This window comes from Neolamprologus multifasciatus, chromosome 17 (assembly GCF_963576455.1).
Source record: "Neolamprologus multifasciatus chromosome 17, fNeoMul1.2, whole genome shotgun sequence".
Classification (NCBI taxonomy): Eukaryota; Metazoa; Chordata; class Actinopteri; order Cichliformes; family Cichlidae; genus Neolamprologus; species Neolamprologus multifasciatus.
Window position 1 is genome coordinate 2,319,918 of NC_140455.1, and position 21,156 is coordinate 2,341,073.

The 21,156-nt window shown below is 40.9% G+C and overlaps 1 long non-coding RNA gene across 1 annotated transcript; it reads left to right on the top strand.

Annotated features, from left to right (window-relative positions):
• Nucleotides 1–9,354: 9,354 nt before the first annotated feature.
• LOC146498694 (uncharacterized) lies at nt 9,355–13,336 on the top strand. The gene is made up of 2 exons (XR_014870331.1): nt 9,355–11,739; nt 12,126–13,336. It is a non-coding gene; the product is annotated as an uncharacterized LOC146498694 (long non-coding RNA).
• Nucleotides 13,337–21,156: the final 7,820 nt, after the last annotated feature.

Below are 21,156 nucleotides of genomic sequence, written 5' to 3' on the forward strand. Positions count from 1 at the left end.
TGCAAATTTAAAAAAATCTAATCTCCAGTGACACTCTGAGTGACTCTGCTGTCTGAACCAGAATATAGCGAATTTAGCAAACATACTTTTCTATCCATCCATCCCTCCTTTTGTCCCACTCCTCCTTTGCAGATAGGCTCAAGCCCATCCCAGCTGCCATAGGTTGAGAGGTGGGGTACACCCTGGACAGGTTACCAGTCTGTCGCAGGTCTACAGAGAGACAGACAACCACTCGCACCGACATTCACACCTATGCACAATTCAAAATGACCAGTTAAACTAACCCCACTGTATTTTCTGTACTTTGCACCACTTCCCTCAGAGCACAGGCTCGCAGCATCATCCAGCCAATCCAGTTCTGATTTCTTCAAGAAGGCCAAAACCAAGCGAGTCTGCATAGATTCCCATGTTTAAAGTCTAGGTTTGTGATTACATCTCGTGATGAAAAAGCTGATAGGATCTTACCCACAGCATGCACTTGAAAGGTTGTGAATCTCTTTTGGTCTTTTTGTGTTTCCTGGTGGTCATTTCCCAACACATCATGTTCAGGCTTTTCCTGGCTCAAAATGGGCCTTTGCACATATGCACTATGCACAGTTATGGCATCTGCTACCTTGATTAACAAGAACCTATACATTTTTCCACCATTTTTAACAGTTTTCTTTGCAAAATTCTCAGTTGAATGAGTGTATGTTTGTTACTTGCATTAAAGAGATATAGAGATCTGCCATTGTAGGTGGAACACTGTGAGCTCAATGGGCAGGATGACTCAGTCAGAGTGGAGGAAATCCATGTGGGAGGAAAGGTTGGGAGAGGACACTCCTGTGGACCAGGGAAGCTTTTCATTACCAAAGCTCCAGACGCTTCTACAGTCCTGCGGCAAACAGCAGCATGTTTCAGCAGTATCAGTGTTAGAATTTAAGAATCTGAATATTATTTTTGATTAATTTGAGCCTTTTTTAGGCAGTGGAGAGTTTCAGAAGGTGGGTGTAGATACAATAGAGAGAAGTTCCAGACCCCTAAACTATCCGTGTGTCTTGTTTGGGTGGTATGCTATGCAGTATGTGGTGACTGATGATGGGCACTTATCTCACAGGTTGAGGGAAAGATAACAGCAGCTCTAAAAGAAGTGTTGGTTTGGAATAGCAGGAACTATTTTTAACGTGGTGGGTGTTGTGGAAACAGATACAAATCCATCGTTAGCAGCTGAATATGTAGGTGCTTGGCTTAAAGACTGCAAAATTAAATTTAACAACTTCTCATTACTGAAATATCAGCACCACATATTACTGCTGTGTATAGTACATATACAGGGAAGCAGACTCGTTTTATCCCAAAAGATTTCTTTTAAAGGACTTTAATAATACTCTTTCATCCATCCATCCATCTGCTGCTGTTTATCTGGGTCTAGTTTGCGGGAGCAGCAGTCTAAGTAGAAACGCAGGCCACCTCATCAGTCTCTTCTGGGGGAACACTTAAGCATTTCCAAGCTAGTTGTTACAACCCGGCACAAAAGCTGCAACATAAATAAGGAGAAGAATGCCAGCGTATCTGTGAGAAGAGGTTTGATCTTAAAATGCATAGCAGGTTGGCTCAAATGGCTGGTACCACCAAGGCAAAGACCAGCGAGCCTTCTTGAAAGCCTGCTTCAGGTATGCTTTTATCCACACCTGACTAGGTGTGGTCAATTAGCACCAGCTGAACACACTGAGGAGATTAGGGGCTGCAGAGGGGCGTAACACTAGTCAGGAGATATAATCTTTCCAGTGTGGCTTGGGTCTGGCCTGGTAGGACATCCCTGAAACACCTCACCCTAGGAGGTCCCAGAAGGCATCCAAGTCAGATGCCTGAACTACCTACCTTGGATGTGGAGGAATGACTCTGAGTTCCTTATAAATGACGCAGCTCCTCTCGCTATCTCCAAGCCAGGTGCCAATTCTTATCCCAAACACTTCTCACGCAGCTGGATGAACCCAACAGAACCACACTATCCTCAAAAAAGCAGACACAGGATCCTGGTCTTTCTCAGGTCAAAAATGTAGTCCACAAGAATTCTGTACTTTAGGCCAGTCCGAATCGGTCATTGTGGACATGTAAGCATAACAGCCTCCACCACTCGCTGCCATGTTGTACAATATTTACACCACAGTGATGGCTAGTGAAAAACAAACCATGGGCATCATGTCAGTGAGTGCACATGTTGCAAGCTGCTTTGTTAAACGTTGAATATATCAGAGAACCTCATTAGCGTTTGTTTGTAGCAGTAATAACAGTGATAAATGTGCTCTCAGGTGTTATCTCTGAAACGATAAGTGATGTTTTTCATAAAAGAAAAGGCCTTGGTGGGCAGCTGTGCCATCTGTGTGAAAACAGTGACTCATTTTTCCCTGTTTGACTCTGACCTCACTCACTTCCTGCATTACACAGCTTTACACTTTGCCTTTTTTGTATTGATTCAAAAATTGCACCTATACTTGTGCATTTTTCCGATCCTTTTTCAGGAGCCTTTTTGTGTACTTTACTTACACAACAGCCTGCATGTTTGCAGTGTTCAGCACCAGCTCTGGATGTAGCGTGAGAATACTCTCAACCAACCAACCACAACCCACATGCCACTGACAATGACATCGCTCTGCCCGAACCAGCCGATGAAGCGCTTTTCATTGAACATGAGGATTAGAATCCAGTGGTCCCTCGCTTCCTCAGAGGCCCATCCAACTCACACAACACACATAACATCACATAAGACCAGTGGGAAAAGCCATAGATGGATACAGTGTTGCTGTGTATTTTATTTGGCTTAACGCTTTTAAAGAGGGTAAAAGTGACTTCCAAGTCAGAATGTTTGGATATATTTCTGTTCCTTCTATTGTGACACAATTGTGTGTAGTATTAGGTACAGCTAAATGCTTGCTAACAAGTTAACATCCCAGTGTTAATGTAGTAGTAGTGCAGTAGTGGCATGCAGAGATTGGATTTTCTGCTGCAGAAGAAGAAAAACAAATCTTCCTCCACTGATTAACAAGACAAACTGGACCAGATGGAAACAAAACTTGTCCTGATTTTGTGCTGCCCGTCTTATTATTTTATGTGCTGCACTGCATGGATATCTTCATTTTTTCCGCTCCTTCTGGGAGCTAACTAATTCTCTAACAATGGCAAGTGCAGGAAAAAACATCAAAAGTTTTTTCATCAAATATATAAAGCAAGATATATGGAATTATGTAGCAAAAACAAATTCATAAATAACTCTAAGTCTTATATTTTAGATTCCACAAGGTAGCGACTCTTTGCTTTGTTGATAGTGCTGCAAACCTTCGGCCTTCTCTCAATGAGCTTCATGTTGTAGTCACCTGTCAGGGTTCTTGTCTTCTTAATGGGGTTGGGACCATCAGTTGTGTTGTGCAGAAGTCAGGTTGGTAAACAGCTGACAGCCTATTTGACAACTGTTAGAATTCATATTATGACCTAGCAACCAGTCAACTAAGTAAAGACAAATGACAGTCCAAGAACTGAAGGTCAGTCAGTCGGAAAATTGCTACAACTTTGAACGTGTCCTCATGTGAAGTTGCAAAAACCATCAAACTGGCTCACATGAGGACCGCCCTGGGAAAGGACGACCAAGAGTCGACCTGCTGAGGATAAATCCATCCAAGTCACCAGCCTCAGAAATGGCAAGTTCTATCTGTCAAACTCTTTTTTCACTTTCCCCTCATTCCTTGAACAAGACCTCAATATACTTTAACTTTTCCGCTTTGCATAGCAATTAGTTCCCGAACTGGAAGGGGCACTCCATCTTTCCATATCTGCACCTCAGATTAGAGTCCAGATAAATGCCACACAGAGTTCCAGCAGCAGACACATCTGCACATCAACTGTTCAGAGGAGACGAATGTGGTCTTCACGGTCATATAGCTGCTAAAACACCACGACTAAGGAAAAGCAACAAGCAGAAGAGATTTGTTTAGATTGGTGGAAATGATGAGTCCAGATTTGAGATCTTTGGTTCCACCTGAGGTGTGTTTGTGTGATACAGAAAAGGTGAACTGATGGTCTCTACAAGCATGGAGGAGGAGGTGTGATGGTTTGCTGGTGACACTGTTGAGTATTTATGAACCAGCATGGCTACCACAGCATCCTGCAGCGACGTGCCATCAGTTTGTGTTTAGTTGGATCGTTTATTTTTCAACAGGACAATGACCCCAAACACACCTCCAGGCGGTGTGTGTGAGGGCTATTTGACCAAGAAGGAGAGTGATGGAGTGGCCTGGCCTCCACAGTCACCTGACCTAAACCCAGTCAAGATGGTTTGGGATGAGATGGACCGCAGGGTGAAGGCAAAAGGGCCAACAAGTGCTCAGCATCTCTGGGAACTCCTTCAAAAGTGTTGGAAACCATTTCAGGTGACGACCTCATGGAGCTCATTGAGAGGATGCCAAGAATGTGCAAAGCAATTTACACACACACACACATCTATATATCTATGTATATACACTACTACTACTGTTCAGCTTGCTGCTTTGGGAGTTGCCATCGTTTTTTGGTTTTTTTTTTGCTTGTTTGTTTTTTATAACCAAATGTGACTATATTTGGATAAGATGGTATTAAGTAGCGCTAGTTCTGGGTAGCTGACGTGTGACTAAAAGCAGCAGCTACATACAGTTTGTAAGAAGTGGGAAAATAGATTTCTTAGGTTTTGTATCAGATTGTATATTTTGTTTTTTGTTTTGTTTGTTTTTTGTTCTTTTACTGTAAAGATTATTGTAAAGGGAATTTTAACATCTGGGCTGTGGGGACAAACTTTAGCATAAATTTGCTAATTTTGTGTCAGTTTTGTTTTCATTTTTGAGGAACTACAGTTTCACTGACGTTTTCTCCATCCCGAGGTTACTGCTTGTTAAAAAGCAATCCAAATGTAATGATCTAATCTTGGTATGAGTTTTTATTATCAACACTATAATTACACGATCCATTAATCAGCCACAGCCAGGTTAAAAAAAGCCCAGCTGTTCCTCATTGTTGTTATTGTGTAAGAGGCTTTGAATGGATTCATGTGCCTGTGAGGCGGCTTATAGATGAGCCTTGGCACTTCACCGTTCACGGCTAATGGATTCACGAGTGGCTCTAAATAGGCCATGGCACACGAGCAGTCCAATGGCAGCAGCCAGGCCATGAATAATGCATGGAGGTAGATTCAAAAATGACTTCCGGCTTCAAGGTTTTTACTGAAACACTGCTTTTGAAGAAGTAAAGAGGCAGAACTTTTAATGTTCTTGTTAAAAATGCCAGATACATTTTGCCATCATCAAATGATTCTTCGCTTTACTGTCTTCTTTTATTATTTACACTGATATATGAGGGCGTTTAGCAAGTATCAGTCACCACAACCTGCATTGCTTTTTAAATCAAATGATTTTCATCATGTTTTCCTCTTACTGGTTTGTCTGTCTTCACACTGCAGCTGGAAATAACCGAGCTGAAAGGGCTTAAACCCTTCTCAAGTACATAATATGCATACACACACACACACACACACACACACACACACACACACACACACACACACACACACACACACACTTCAATCATGGCTTGACATTTTAAAATAGCAACATCCATAAGGTCATTTTAATATTCTCACAGTCATCCTTGTCGGCTTCACAGATTAATGTCAGTGGAGCAGGGCTTACAGGAGTGACGCCGGCCTCTTATTCCGCTGGCCAGCGATGATGGAGGCAACTTATTGTAGTGACAGTGGTGAATAGGATTACAGAGGAGCTTCGTGGCACAAACCAGAGCTCTGGAAGAGAGGGTTTTTCATTTCACTGAAGAGCTATTTTTAAGTGTTGTCAAACCTGCCTGCAAAGAGCGCAGTCCTCTGATGATTATGAAAGCTGTGTTTTTGTAGAGATGACAGTGAAAAAAAGGGATTTTTTTGTTGCCATTAGTCCATTTTTCTTTCTTATAAACTCAGAAACATTGGATTGGAAACATTGGACATAATGGCATCTAGTGTCTGATAAAGTCATGCCAGTGTGCACAAAAGAGCAGTGAGATCAAACTGGTACAGTGTTATCAGATAATATCAGCCAACATTTGCTTATTATCGTTAGGCAGGAACAAAGCAACATCAGCATTTCTTGTGTCCGGTACAATCATCAAATGTACTGCAGCTCTGACCTATTCTGTGAAGTTTATTACCTGTTGCCAACAACAGATTCTAATTAAATGCTAATTTCTTTATTATTCATTCAGTAATTGTTAACTTTCTGCATATATTTCAGTGCTGGAGATGTAGTATACAGAAGGTAAGGCTTCTAGGTAGATCAATATTTTACTTCCTTTTAACCCCTGAAAGAATTTAGGTCTTTAGCTGCTAAATGTTAGACTATGTTCATCAGTCAGTCATTATCTTTACTGCTATTTTGGTTTCTCAGTGGGGTTATAAGACGCTTTCGGGGGGAAAAGTGGTAAAAGGACCAGTTCTTATGTAACGCTTTTCTACTCTAACTGAGCATTCGAAGTGCTTTATACAACAACAATAATGTATGAATAACACCGTTGGTGCAAAAACGTTAGTTGCCTGTCAAACTGTGTTACCCTCAGCATTTGTTATAGATTCAGCTAAACAAAAACCACAAAACAACCACAAGATGTGTTTTGTGACGCAATTTGTTTCTGTGTTAAGCTGTCATCCTTGTAGTGCATGTAGATATAACACTGGTTTATCATTTTAGTTTTTTTATGCTTCAATGATTCATATGTCAGTGTTAAGCACTTTAGTAAACAAGCACACAAACAAACACTTTTTCACTGAAAATGAGTGAAAAAGAAGCCAGTAAAAGCCTGGAGAACTATTGCTCAACACCACTGTAAACATGAAACATACAAGAAAGTCAGTTTCCTTGGAAGCAGTATATGTAGTATATACAAGAAATATAGATCATAGACTGAATTTGTCACGGCGGGGTGTGTTTGTGATACAGACCCAAAAGCAGACACTAGAGAGATGAACTGCAGTTTAACGCAAAGGCAAGACTAAAACCTGAACTGGGATAAACTAAACTCAACATGAACACATTGACCGTGACGTGAATCTGAACGGGCACCTGTGAAAACTATGACTCGAAATATGAACAAGGACCCGAACAAACGCATGAAAACAATCCTGAAACCTACTGTGACGTGAGATAAGCAGACAGACCAACACTGAACAGAGGAAGACAGAGGACTTAAATACACAGAAGGGTAATAAGGGAAGTGGAAACACCTGGGAAAACACAGCTGACACAAATAATCATGACGTCACAGGGAAAAGTAAAACTAAGCACATAGAACATAATTCAATTCAATTCAATTCAATTTTATTTATATAGCGCCAAATCACAACAAAAGTCGCCTCAAGCCGCTTCATAGATACAGAGAAAAACAGTGGGAAGGAAAAACTCCCTTTTAACAGGAAGAAACCTCCGGCAGAACCAGGCTCAGGGAGGGGCGGCCATCTGCTGCGACCGGTTGGGGTGAGCGAAGGAAGAAGACATAGAAACAAGACTTTCAAAATAAAACAGGAAACATGAAGAGACATGAACTGGGACACAAGAGACAGAGGGAAGGAGAGAGGGACACAGGAGAGAGACACAAGGGGAACCTACATAGATGAGGAAGCAAACCCGTCTAAAACTCAGCCAAGACAAACTAATAATAAGAATAAGAATACTAGCACATGATTTTAACATAATATTAACACAAGAGATCAACAATACAAAATAACACAAAACACTGGGTCACAGATCCAGTTCAGTTCATTTTTATTTCAAACATATACATTCACCAACATTTCATAATATCTTTCCATGCAGTTGTTTGAAAAGGCAGAAGTGTTTAGCCCCACTCCCTTATGTTTACATTATTTCCTCATCATCTAAATTTGAACAACAAAACTAATACAATGGTTTCAACTTAGAACATAACATCACAAATAATATTTTCTCACATTCAAATAAAAACATGTTTAGATTTACTGATTTGCAAAAGAAAATAAACATCACTTTGACTGCTGTCTTGGGTTAATTGCATTTTCTTATACTTATTTAAAATTTATTTTTTGAGTTTTATTTTAAACTGGTTTATATCACTACTGACCTTTATTTCTTCTTCTAACTCATTCCAGAATTTAACTCCTGCTAGAAACAGACATCCTTTTCAAAGTTGTTCTTACTCTTTGTATTTTTAAATTCCACTTCCCTCTAAAATTATACCTCCCTTCTCACTCTAAGAACCATTTACTTATTTCGATTGGGAGCATCCCTTTCCTTGCCTTATATATTATTTGCACTGTTTTAAACTTCACCAGCCCTATACCCCTCCTGATTTATTAATCTAATAGCCCTTTTCTGCATTATGATTATAGTCTGAATATTACTTTTATATGTATTTCCCCAAACCTCTACACAATAACTCATGTATGGTGATAGTAAAGCATAATATAACATCTACAATGTTTTCCTATCCAGGAATTGTTTTGCTTTCCCCAAGACAGCAATGCCCCGAGCTAACTTTCCCCTCACATGAGTGATGTGTGATTTCCAACAGGCCTTATGATCAATGATCACACCAAGAAATGTTATGATTGATAGATAGATAGATAGATAGATAGTAGGGGTGCAACAATACTCGTATCGATATTGAACCGTTCGATACAGTGCTTTGTACGCATATGTATCGAACAATACAACATTTTTGAATTTATTTTATCAACTTTTCTTCTGACGATGCTGTTTGTGTTGAGCGCTCAGTGGATCTGCGCTCGACAGTGCAGCCTAGGCGGAGTAGTCAAACGCAGATTCACTGAGCGCAGTGCAAGCTAGTGAGACAGAAGCTAAGCTCGTTGCAACATGGCAAATTGAACCTCCCCCACCCTCATTCAGATCTGGCGTTTGGAACTATTTTGGTTTTCATGTGAGGTATGACCCTGAAGGTAAGCGAGTCATGGACTAAAGTAAAACAGTATGTTGGATGTGCCACGCAATGCTCAATTACATGGGTGGGAACTAGTGTGTTAGCGCAGTTAGCTCGTTAACGTGTTGACGCAGTCCAGCCCCACGCACGGGGTGATCCGCGGTAGCTCGTTAACGGAGATTTGCCGTGTTGTGGCGTTAACATCATTTCAGATTAACGCTGACAGCACTAGTGGGAACACAACGAATATGACTGCACATTTACTCCGACATCATCCTCGTGCAAAGACAAGTGGAAGCAGACAACAACAACAAGCACGCATGCTACAAGCTTTACCCGAGTCATTTAGACAGCCGTTAGCACATGATTCTCCTTATGGGGACCTGATATGTAGGGATGGGTACCGGTATCCGGTGCCATCATGGCACCGGTTCTGACATAAACGGTAGTAACCAGACCGAAAAGCAGCGAACATTTCGGTGCTTTATTTCGGTGCTTTTTTTTCCTGAGCTGTGATACACTTTCTTCTTCCTTACATTTGTATTGGCGGTTGGCAAACAACTGAAAGGTGCATTACCGCCACCAACTGGTATGGAATGATACACTTTAGATTCTAGCCAATCATTTTACGTTTCCGAGGATAGTAGGCGGGTCCAGGTACGTACGTTCTTTTAGAGCAGAGCTACAGATTAAAAATGCCCAAGGCGAAGCGGTCAAAAGTCTGGCTGTACTCCACAGCAAAAGATGCAAACTCAGCAGCTGCAACAACTGCTTTAAGGTGATACTGTGATACTGTCAAAGGAAGTAACACCTCAAATCCGATGAAACACCTGGCGATGCATAGCGGGTTTTTTTAAAGCCGAGAAATGCACCGTATTTGATAGCTTGCTGCGAGACCTCACACCGAGCACATCTACTGCGGGTGTGGTGCCTGTTATCGGACCAAGAGTTAGCAACATCCCCCAAAAACCCGAAGAGGAGAGTCCTGGCCCCTAGCCCTGCCAGTGTAGCAGAAATGATGAGGATGATGATGCAGCAGCAGCCGTTCTTCTCTGCGTGAGTAGCTTAATGTTGTTCATGTGTAATTTACGTTGAGTAGGCTAACCACGTTATTACATTAATGCAGTAAGGTGAACTAGCAAACATCATCATAGCTACATGCGGCTGTCTTCTTGTTTGATGGCAGATACTCCCTTCACCCTGGCCAAAAAGGCTAAAATGACCAAAGAAAAAGTGGAAAACAGCTAAACATGAGAGGTTTTTGGACAAAGTTTGTGTTTTTTCCATTGTTTAAACACTGCTTCCAGCCAAGAGTGATACCATATATGCCCCATAGCTGCAGAAAAGGCTAACATTGTTATCTTTATACAAAAAAACAGCTGAACATGAGAGGTTTTTGGACCAATTTTGTGTTTTCCATTCTTTAAGCACCGTTTAAGCACCGGCACCGTTTCAAAAGTACCGGTTTGGCACCGGTATCGGATAAAACCTAAACGATACCCATCCCTACTGATATGTTTAATATGCTGCTGAGAATATAGCCCAGAAGAAGCGTATAGTATAGCTTTTATTTTGGAAAGAGCCATTTCTCTGTAATAAACTCTCTTTTCCAAAGATGAGGGATTCCTCAATCAGATTTATTTTTTTTTATTACTTTGTTGTTTCAGCAACATTAAATTAAAAAAACTGTACTTTTGAGTTAAAATATATATTTATAATTTTAATAAATGACAAATTAAAAAGGCATGAACATTTTTTTTGTATCGAAAAAATATCGAACCGTGACACCAAAGTATCGAACCGAACCGTGAATTTTGTGTATCGTTGCACCCCTAATAGATAGATAGATACTTTGGGAAATTTTGTTTTAAGTGGACATTACATGATCATTACATGTGGCTTTTCTTATTTAGTTTCTGTACCTGTTAGGTTTGTTTGTGCTGCTGCAGAGAATCTGGTGATTATCGTGGTGCAGGCGTGAGGCTGTGATGCAACATCAGAATAATGTCCTGAAGATCACAGCTGGAAGCTCTGCACAGACACAAACAGGCAGAGGATGTGACACAGTAGATGTAACCTCTCAGAACATTTCCCCCTCTTCCTCGTCCCTGACCTGCACCATGCTGTCAGCCTCCCGTGCTTTATTCACTGATTGTTATCCAACAGGGGTTTATGCCATGTGCTACAAGCTAGTTAAGTATTTATCAAGCTTCTTGTGTAAGCTGCGGATGGCATGCACCTGCCAGTTGCTTCTCTCTCTTCTATGTCTCCTGCCAAGCTCAATCTATTTTTCTTCCAATTTGCTGACTATGTGTGTGTTTACAGGATACCCAGATGTCACCACCAGATCTTCCAATTCAGCTGCGGTGTGTGCCGCCGCATGTGTTGAACTCAAGATGTGATATTTCATGATAATGCTTGATTCTGATGCAGCATCATAACTTTAACCTCCTGCCGTCCTCTGAGCGATGTGCCACGTTCCTCGTAATGTGAGCTTAAGCCCAGCTGTAAATCACCACGGGACAAGTAGAAGCCGAGACAGAAAATCTAACAAGTAGTGATTGAGCTCCTCTGCTGCCACAAGTCAAGGTGGTTTTTACAGCGCTGGTTTGTGATGAAAATCTCGGCTGGCAGATCAAACTGAAATTCCCATTGTGCTCTGTGGTGGTAGATGGGGAGAGCAGGCCAGGATCCAGTCTGTCAAGAGACCAGTGGATTATACCCATCACAAGTCCTGTCAGCAGAGCCATTTGGAGAAGGGGCAGAGCAGTGAGTTAGAAGGTAAAACTCATCCCCAGGGTTCGGCTTCGTCTTATTGATGCAGTATGAGCAAGGCGAGGACAAAGGTTGTCCTATAGGAGCATTTGTAGAGGAATTAAAACTGTCTTGTAAAGATGTGGGCAGCCTGGTTGACCAAAGAAGAGAAAAAAAACAGAACTAAGTTGTTAATGGGCTAGTTTAAGGCTCTACTTATGTTTTCACTCACTTTATAACTCTTATACCTCTGTGCATCAATCAGAATTAGGTAATCATGAACGACTGTGTGTCTGTACCTGCAAAATAAGACTATTGGAGAATAATGTGGCTATAATTCATCTAGCACATTACTGTGCAAGTTTTGAGTCATGCCACATTTATTTGCAAAAACACTGTACTTCTCTGTATAGCACTTCCAGAACCAACCTGAGGAGGGCATTAAACAGGCAAAGGAAGCCTACAGGAGGAGGACAGGGGGGTTCTTCACTGATAACAACCCCCACCAAGTGTGGAGTGGCATCCAAGCATTCACCAACTGCAAAGGCCAAAGCCCTGCATCCTCCAAAGCAGCCTCAAACTCACTGAGAAGCTAAACACCTTCTTTACGTGGTTTAAGACCACCCCTCCAGCTTGATTCAAGTATTAAAAAGGGCACCTTAATCAAGGGATGGACCAATGTTCTGTCTACTATCTTGGGATTTATTGGCAGCCTGCCAATAAATAAAAAAATAAATAGAATTTCTAATGTTTCCCATTTCTTTCATTGTATCTATAAAATATGCCAACGATACCACAGTCTGACAGCCACTAAATAGTATTTATTTGAAAACCTAATGTATGTCAACACGGTGTTCAGTGTGAAGAAGAGATAGCTGTAATAAAACATCTATAGCAGATGAACAATATTTGAGAGAAATAGGAAAAAACCAGCAAAGACCTGACACAGGACCTAAGAGATGATTCTGGCCTTTCCACTGATCCATCTGCTTCTTGCTAAAGCCACATCAGTGATGGTCTCAGTGGTCAAGTAGCTGTCAAGAAGCAATTATTAAGAAAGGCAACTGGACTAAAAACCAGTGGTAACAGAAAGTGATCAATGTAAATGTAACTTTTTGGTTTAAATTATCATCAATATGTACAGAGGAGGTCTGAAGAGAGGTGCAACAGTTAGTCTACAGCTGTGTGTAAAGCATGGTAGAGGCTCTATCATGGTTTGGGACTGCCTTTCTAAATAGAGTTAGGAACACAGAGTACAGTCAGATTTTGATCCACTGTGGAATAGCATCTGGAAAGTGTCTGTTTGTCCATGGCTGGACAATGATTCCAAACACACTGGCAATGGAGTAAACGCATACTTGGATAATGGAACATCGGTCATGGATTGGCCACCCCAGAGACCAGGGCTCAACGTTACTGAAACAGGATTGGATCATCGTGTGAGGTAACAGAACCAAAGCCAACATCCAAAGAAGAGTTTTGTAAAGTCCTTCAAGACAGAATTACACGTTACTTGCTTAAGAGAGTTCAGGCTGTGTTGAAGAATAAAGGTGGTCATACCAAATGTTGACTCTGGGGTTGAGCCATGAAGGGTAAGTGCAGCCAGATGAAACATGCAGACCTACCTGTTTGTGAACCGGGGAACCGAGAAAAGTAACTGCTAAATGAAGTTTCTGCTTGATAATCTGTGTTTGCATGTATGTTTGGACATGTTTCAATAAATAGGTCCACCTATTTCCCATTTCCTAGCAAAATATCAAAAAATGAGGGATGGGTCCAGTTTTGCACAGTACTGTCGGCACAAAAGCAACCTGGTTACTGATGAAGGAAAGATCAAAGTTTGGTTAATAGATATAAACGTGTGAATGGTTGCCTGCTTGTCACAGACTCCTGACCTGTTGAGGGTTTACCCTGCCTCTCGCCTCATGATAGCTGACATATGTTCCACCTGTTCAATTTATAGCCCTAAATAAAGGGACGAAAATGAACGATCACTCAAGGTTTGGGTTAAGATACTGAACACATGTTGTCATATTTTTACAGGTTACAGGGCTTTCATGATTAAATGGGAGACCAAACACCTTCTCTGTTGAAGTTTAATGTTTTGTTGACCCATTCATCCACCCCCACCCCAACATAGTGAGTGAGTTTGTCACTCTATCAATAGTCCTAATAGCTCTAGAACTTAGTGAAGTCCTGAGATGAACTATTTCTGACTTTGGTGACCTCTTGGCTTATTATAACACTACCAAAATATGTCGTTTTTAGGTTTTAGACTGTGATACCACCCTGCTATTGTTGAGATTTTGGATTTGGGGGAGATGTGCTCGTTGCCTTTTAGGTGAGCCTCTGCACCCTGTGGTCACACTCTGATCTGTGTGTAAGTTTCTTTGTTGGTTTTTTAGTTCAGGCACAATTCCATTGTTAAACTTGTATGGTTGCATCTTAATCTCCATTAATGAACCAAATAAAGTTAATTACTAAGAATAAAATGAAGTTAATTTATTGTCTATGAAGCTTTTAAAAGTTCAACTTTGGCCATATCTACATATTTCAATATGTAGTTTTCAAGGCAAACATTAACCCTTTAAAGCCGGCCGGAGCGGGCACGCTCTGTTTTGCGTAACTATTTTTAAATCCCGGTAGCTCTGCAACCACGTGAGCTAGCGCAATAATTTTTTTGGAATATGAAACCGGAGGAGTTGTACTTACATCTTATGCCATCAGCTTGTCCTCGGTCACAGTTTTCTTCCACATACAGCTTTGCAAAAACTGCATAAAAAGCACTTGCAGCAACAAAAACATAATATTCCAGAAACACGCTTTGCCGATCCGATCAGCTGTTTGTAACACTTCCTACGTTGGAATAGACATCAGCGTGAACTTTTGCATGTCCTCCATGTCCTGCCCGAAACCGGAAGTGACGTCATTTTGTGGAAATGTAGTTTCTTACCATCAGGGCCTCATGAGCCTATACTGGTGTTTTTAAAAGTTATGTTTGACTTTATGACTTTCTGTGTCGTTTCTGGGATGCTTAGGACTCATATTGCACTGCTGGAAATAGTTTATTTTGATGCATATGCTGCTTTTTTGATAATTTGCATTATAATATTTATTTTCGCTTTTCCTGCAGTATATAAAAATTGGTGTATTTCAAAAATAAAACTATGAAGACACTCAAAATAAATTTCCTGTGGTGGGAAACTATTTTGTGCAACTTTTTTGTATTTACAGTTTTGAGGGATAAGCCTCTTAAATTTCTCTAACTAGAAATATATGTAAAAAAAAACAAAAACGATTTTCAATTTTTTTGTAGTTTATTGCACTTTTTTGCAATTTATGTAATTACTATGCACTTAATGCAGACATATTATTAAAATTTAGGCTGTAATGGTTGTATTGATGTATATCAACTTAAAATGCTCCGAAAAATGGCTCCACAGCATGTAAAAATATAATATAAGCTCTGGCGGACTTGGTTCTATGGTAGGTCTTAAAGGGTTAATATAATAAAAAATCTGCATGTCCTACAATTCAACCTTTCCTGCCCTTAGTGGGTGGAATTCTTGTGGTGGATGCTTGTCACTCATCTTAATGAGATAAGTGTTCAGTCAGCTTGGCTGTGCCTTGTGGTTTTTGGTATCCATCTGAATAAGTTTGCAGATACTTTGTCCAGATATTATATAGAAAATCTATTTCATTTTTCCAAGAGTCCATTTGTTTTTGTTTTTTTTAAGCATCCATTAATGAACTATAGGGCTGCTGCTGATAACATAGCACCATCTTCATTACCTCCTGCTTGTTCATTCAGCAAATAACAGGTTTTCACCAGGCCAGTAATATCTATTATTGCTGTGGGAAAGAGAGGACGTTGAAAGCTGGGGGAAAGGGAGCTTTTAATTGCCATTAATATTTAAATATGCCTCGTCAAAGGCCATCTCTCCTTACAGCATCCACGAAGACGTCGAGTGACATCTTTGCACTCGATGACAGTGGTGTCATCAGTTCCATCCTGCAGAGCCAAAGACCAAGACTCTAAAAATAACTTCTGTTTACCAAGACTGACCTGTGTCACTGTGCACCCTGTGTCAGGGTTTGTATCCTGAAACGTCCTGAAAGTATAATTGTGAAAATGCACTAAAACATGTTGGACTTAGCTTACCTTGATGCCATGGTAACAATAATTAACATGCAGTTAACGTTGTTTTCTGGGTACAAACCTAATTCAAATACCTCATTTTTGTTCACTACTTGCCAAGACGTTGATATACAGACAGAAACATGGCATGCAAAGTCAATTTTTGCCTTATAGTTACAAACTGTGGAGAAATGTTGGAAATGCATAATTTTATATCAGTTTATTTGCCCACAGTTATTTGTGATGTAGAGTTGTGTTTTAACCATTAGCTGCTGTCCATTTAGAGCGACCTAAATAAGTAATAAGAGGTCATTATTAGCAGCAATGCTGATAACAAGTTAGGTTAAGATAATATTGCTTCGATATTTAATGGATATAGCTGTTATTGTGTTATTTTACCCATTTACCTAACGTCAAGAGATCTTCTGAGCTTTATCATCTGTACATGTGTATGCTTCCACAGCATGTCTTTATCCTGTCTTCCTTCTCTCACCCCAACCAATCACAGCAGATGGCCCCGCCCCTCCCTGAGCCTGGTTCTGCTGGAGGTTTCTTCCTGTTAAAAGGGAGTTTTTCCTTCCCACTGTCGCCAAAGTGCTTGCTCATAGGGGGTCATGTGATTGTTGGGTTTTCATTGAGCCAATTGTTGTTTGGTGCTGTATAGATAAAATGTTATTTAATGGAATTAAACATTGGGTTAATAGAGCTAATAAGCAAGTGTTAGCATGCCAGTACACCAAGAGGCAACCTTCAGTACTAGATGGGTACTTCCGGGCCCCCGTGGTCTAAGGCATCATGACAAGTACAGACCATCATCTCAGCAGATTAATAAAATTAAACTTTTATTTTATTTGCTTGATGTTTATGAACAGCTGTTGTTGCCATCTCTCACTATATACAGTGATATAATGAACATAAAAATAATTAACATAATAAATTAATATACATGTCTGTGTCTTCATACATGATGGAAGTGAACAAGCGCTTCTGGCCTGGCAAAGCTTCCAGTGGGGAGGTAATTTATACAGACTCGATGAGGCATTTTTTCCCCAGGTAAGAAAAATAGAAGGCTGACTCTAAACAGACTGTGAGCAGATGGTGGATTACTGTGTCAAGAATTAGCACTGCTAAATTTTACAAATGAGATTCAACACACACACACACGCTCGCAGATAGGCTACTGAGAAAGATGCTAGCTATCGATCAGCTGGGATTTGAGTCTTCCTTTATGATTACTGTGACAGCAGTGCTTATCACTGTGCAATAACACCAGTCTGTGCTTCCCACAGTAATCACTCTGGAGCCAAGTGTTATGTCTACTAGCTGAATGGAAAATTGCAGAGGTGGAATATTCACCCCCACACACTCTCGAGCAGAATGCTTTGCCTGGGTGCTCAAGACTCACAACTAAGGTCCCATTTGCATTTGATGGTCTCATTAAACAGCCCATTAGGAAGCCTTGCTATGCGGACAGGAGACTTTTCGTGGCAATTTGCAGTCTGGTGGCCATGGTGTGCTCTACCAGGTGACCTTGAGAAGTTGATGGCATTTCTCCTCCTGATGAAGCTTCACAGTTAGCATTTGGGAACAATGTTTAGTCTGAGAGGTTAATATCAGGCTGCACTTTGGACACAATTACAAATTCTGCCTCTGATAATGATGTCATCTAATTAGCATTAATAAATATATTATAAAGCTGCACTACAGCCAGGCTATGACAGTGCTTTTGTACTATCTTCCTCTAGATTCGAGTAATAGCCCAAGTTCTATATTTTAAGTGTGCTTGTGGCAGAATTTGAGTCCCATTGTTAATCCATAATGTTTAGCATGATGCCGGCCACCCTTTGTAGCTATAACAGGTTCTACTATTCTGGGAAAGCTTTCCACTAGGTTTAGGAGTGTGTTTGTGGGAATATTTGACCAGAAGGCATCCAGAAACTTTAAATAATGAAGTTATGAGGACAAAAAAAAGCCTGGCTTACAATCTCTGCTCTAATTATTCTGTATCGGGTTTACGACGAGGACTCTGTGCAGGCCAGTCAAGTTCTTCCACACCACACCAAACTCTCTTATCCATGTCTTTAAGGACATTTGCTTTTTACACTGATGTGTATTAGGAACATATTGGAAGAGGAATGGGCCAGGCCCACACTTTTCCCACAAATTTGGGAGTCATGAATGGACTTGTTGCACAGGTGGCATCCTATAACACTGGAATTCACTGAGTTCCTGACAGCGATCCCGTTCTTTCCCAGATATTTGCTAAACAGTTTGCTTGATTTTTATACGGGCGACCGTGGCTCAGGGGGGTTGGGAAGCGTATCTGTAACCGGAAGGTCGCCGGTTCAATCCCTGGGCTCTCTGTCCTGGTCGTTGTGTCCTTGGGCAAGACACTTCACCTACCGCCTACTGGTGTTGGCCAGAGGGGCCGATGGCACGATATGGCAGCCTCGCTTCTGTCAGTCTGCCCCAGGGCAGCTATGGCTACAACCGTAGCTGCCTCCACCAGTGTGTGACTGTGAGAGTGAATGAAAGCGCTATATAAATCCAATCCATTATTATTATACACCTGTGTCCATGAGAATGAGTGGAAGCACAGTTAAACTGTCTCTGTGCTGTTTGGGTAATCTAATGCAGAGGTTTTGTACTTGAACTAATCATTTAAAGTAACTACAGATCTCAGATAATTGCAATGAGTTAAAAATGTTTTAAATGAAATATGCTTGCACCAGACAGTTTATTAATTGCTCGTGGCAGCAAATATTTAAACAGCCAATCAGCATGCATTTAGTGGACTTAAGGCTTACAGAAATTGTCTGATTAATATCCACTGAGTGGTGGTTCTCTTTGTTGGTGGTGGCGGTGAAAGAGGAAAGGTGAGACACATTTATGCTGACAGAAAGGCTACACTCATTACAGTCAATTTATGCCAATGAGCCTACCAATGTACAACACATTTAACCCTTAAGGAGGTAGGCAACAGCAGCAGGTGCCACTTTTTCAGATATGAACAGGAAACTGAAGGTACCTGGTCTGATACAGCTTAATTTGTGCTGTACGAATAGTTCAGTTAGTGGATGAAGTTCTAATCATGTGGTGGATGACCAGTTTTGCACCAAATACTAATCAATGCCTTTACGGCTTACCCAGCTTCTATTGGTTATTTTCATTAGGAAATCATCTTGTGTCATGCATGACTGACCTCCACAGCCACCAGAAAAATGTCATGGTGAGTAGTAGTGAAGGGACAATGAACACAAAGCGAAGCCTGGAGTCAGGGTCACCTTGTTAGATGCCCTTTGCTCAGGGAGCAGAACATTTTCGTGTGGGTCACTGCTTTCAGCCAATAGCAATTAATTCATGGGAGGAAAAAGTTCACATCACAGGCCGACTTGTCAAACTCACTATTCTTTCTCACATAATTAAAGAGAGCTTAATTTTTTCTTGTAACCAACTATAGTCTAATACTTTTTTGTACAAAATTCTGTAGAGCAATGCCTTAGCAATAGAATGAAAGACAGAAATACAGGGAGAAACTTCAAAAAGCATCACTGTGTCACTTCTAAGAGGCCATAGTAAATAAGCAGCATTTGAGCTGTAAACTGCCCATCTGGGCCAGCACATGTGACAAGACACATGCTGGGAAGCAAAGCAGCGTAGAAGAGTGAGTCAGGCCTATTAAGAGAGCAGTTCTTTAGAGTTTTCTAAGTGGACTAGGTTAAGAAACACATCATATTAATTAGGCAGGTCTCTGAAGTTGTGAGAAATGCCACAGCAGCAGTACTTCAGTCAGTTCGTCTCTTTTTTTAGATCCACTATCATATTAATGACAATTCAACAGAGCTATCAAGTGTTATGTCTGTGAAGAGTCCTGCTTTGTTTGCACACACTGACAGTGAGCTGACTGTGCGAGGAGGGGAGTGCACACCAGTTAGTTACTGCAAATGCACTCGAGTTGAAAATTAAAGTTCCACCAACCCCCACAGTATTACTAACAGAGGAAGGACACCGTGTGACTGAGAGGAGGCACGCCTGCAAGCTTCGGCAGCTAATTATGCATCAAATGAAGAATAACGTGTTGACAGTGTGCAAAAATTGTGACGTTATTCCTCTCCAATAAGCAGTAATATAATTACTTCTAGCAAGAACAGCCCTCTTATCTGGCTCAAGAGTTGAATAGCTTCAGCCTATAAAACACTCACAAGTTTCACAGATGTATAGTATATCTGTAGTTATTAAGTAACTTTTAAAATGCATTGTTAAAAATAAATTACCCAGGTTTTAACTTGGGCCCTACTCACACAGGTATAGATACCCGTCAGTGACGTTTATGGGCGGTTGCTAGGGTGAAATTGCTTGCAAAGCCTCCTTGCAGTTGTTGGTAGCCTTGGTCACCATCGTTAGGAGACCTGGGTCGCTGACCCAGAGTTTTGAGTTTTCTTTACTATTGTACTTTGATTCTGCCATTATTTATTGTTTCTAGTCTTTTGCTTTCTTTGTTGATGTTCTGGTTTCTGTCTAAGTTTCTTAGTTGCTCTGTCTGTCCGTCTTTGGGTTATGTTTCCTGTTTTACTTTGAAAGTCCGTGTCTCATGTTAATGTATCTGGTTTTGTTTCCCTTGTCTCATTAGCCGTGATTTGCCCCGGCTGTGTTTCCCTCCTGTCTCTCATTCCGTGATTGCTCCCTCTGTGTATTTAAGCCTTGTGTTTCTCTGTGTCGTGATCCATCCTCATTCATGCTGTGTTTTGGCTCCCTGCCTGAGTTTATTCTTTGTATTTTGAAGTTTATTACTTTTCAGTCCATGTTTTGTCTCTGGAGTCTGCACTTTAGGTCTTCCATTTCACCACTCCTGCCTACACACAGCCTACACATGACACCAGTAGCTTGCATGGAAGATGCCGACTTCTTTGCAAAAACTTACAAACTCCTCACCAAGCGGAAAAAGACCACTGACTCTTTGAAACTGATTTATCTGCAAACTCCAGAAACTGGTCAGAGAAATCATTTTTCCCATCAAAAGGAGATTGGCGGCCAGTGTCTACGCCTGACCATGAAGTTACTCTATTTCCATGATTGTGGGGGGCTCTTGGGGCTTGTTCCAAATATGAGTCACTCTATGTGCCATGTTGAAATGCCCAATATTAGAGCAGAACTAACTAGGGTTTAAAGTGGTCAAAGGAGCTTGCAAAGAAAAGCGTCTGGACTTCTTTAAGTTGCTTGAAGAATTTGAACTTAGAACTGAAGAAGCTTCTCGGATGAGAGGTGATACATCTTCAAGCAACTTAAAGAAGTCCAGACGCTTTTCT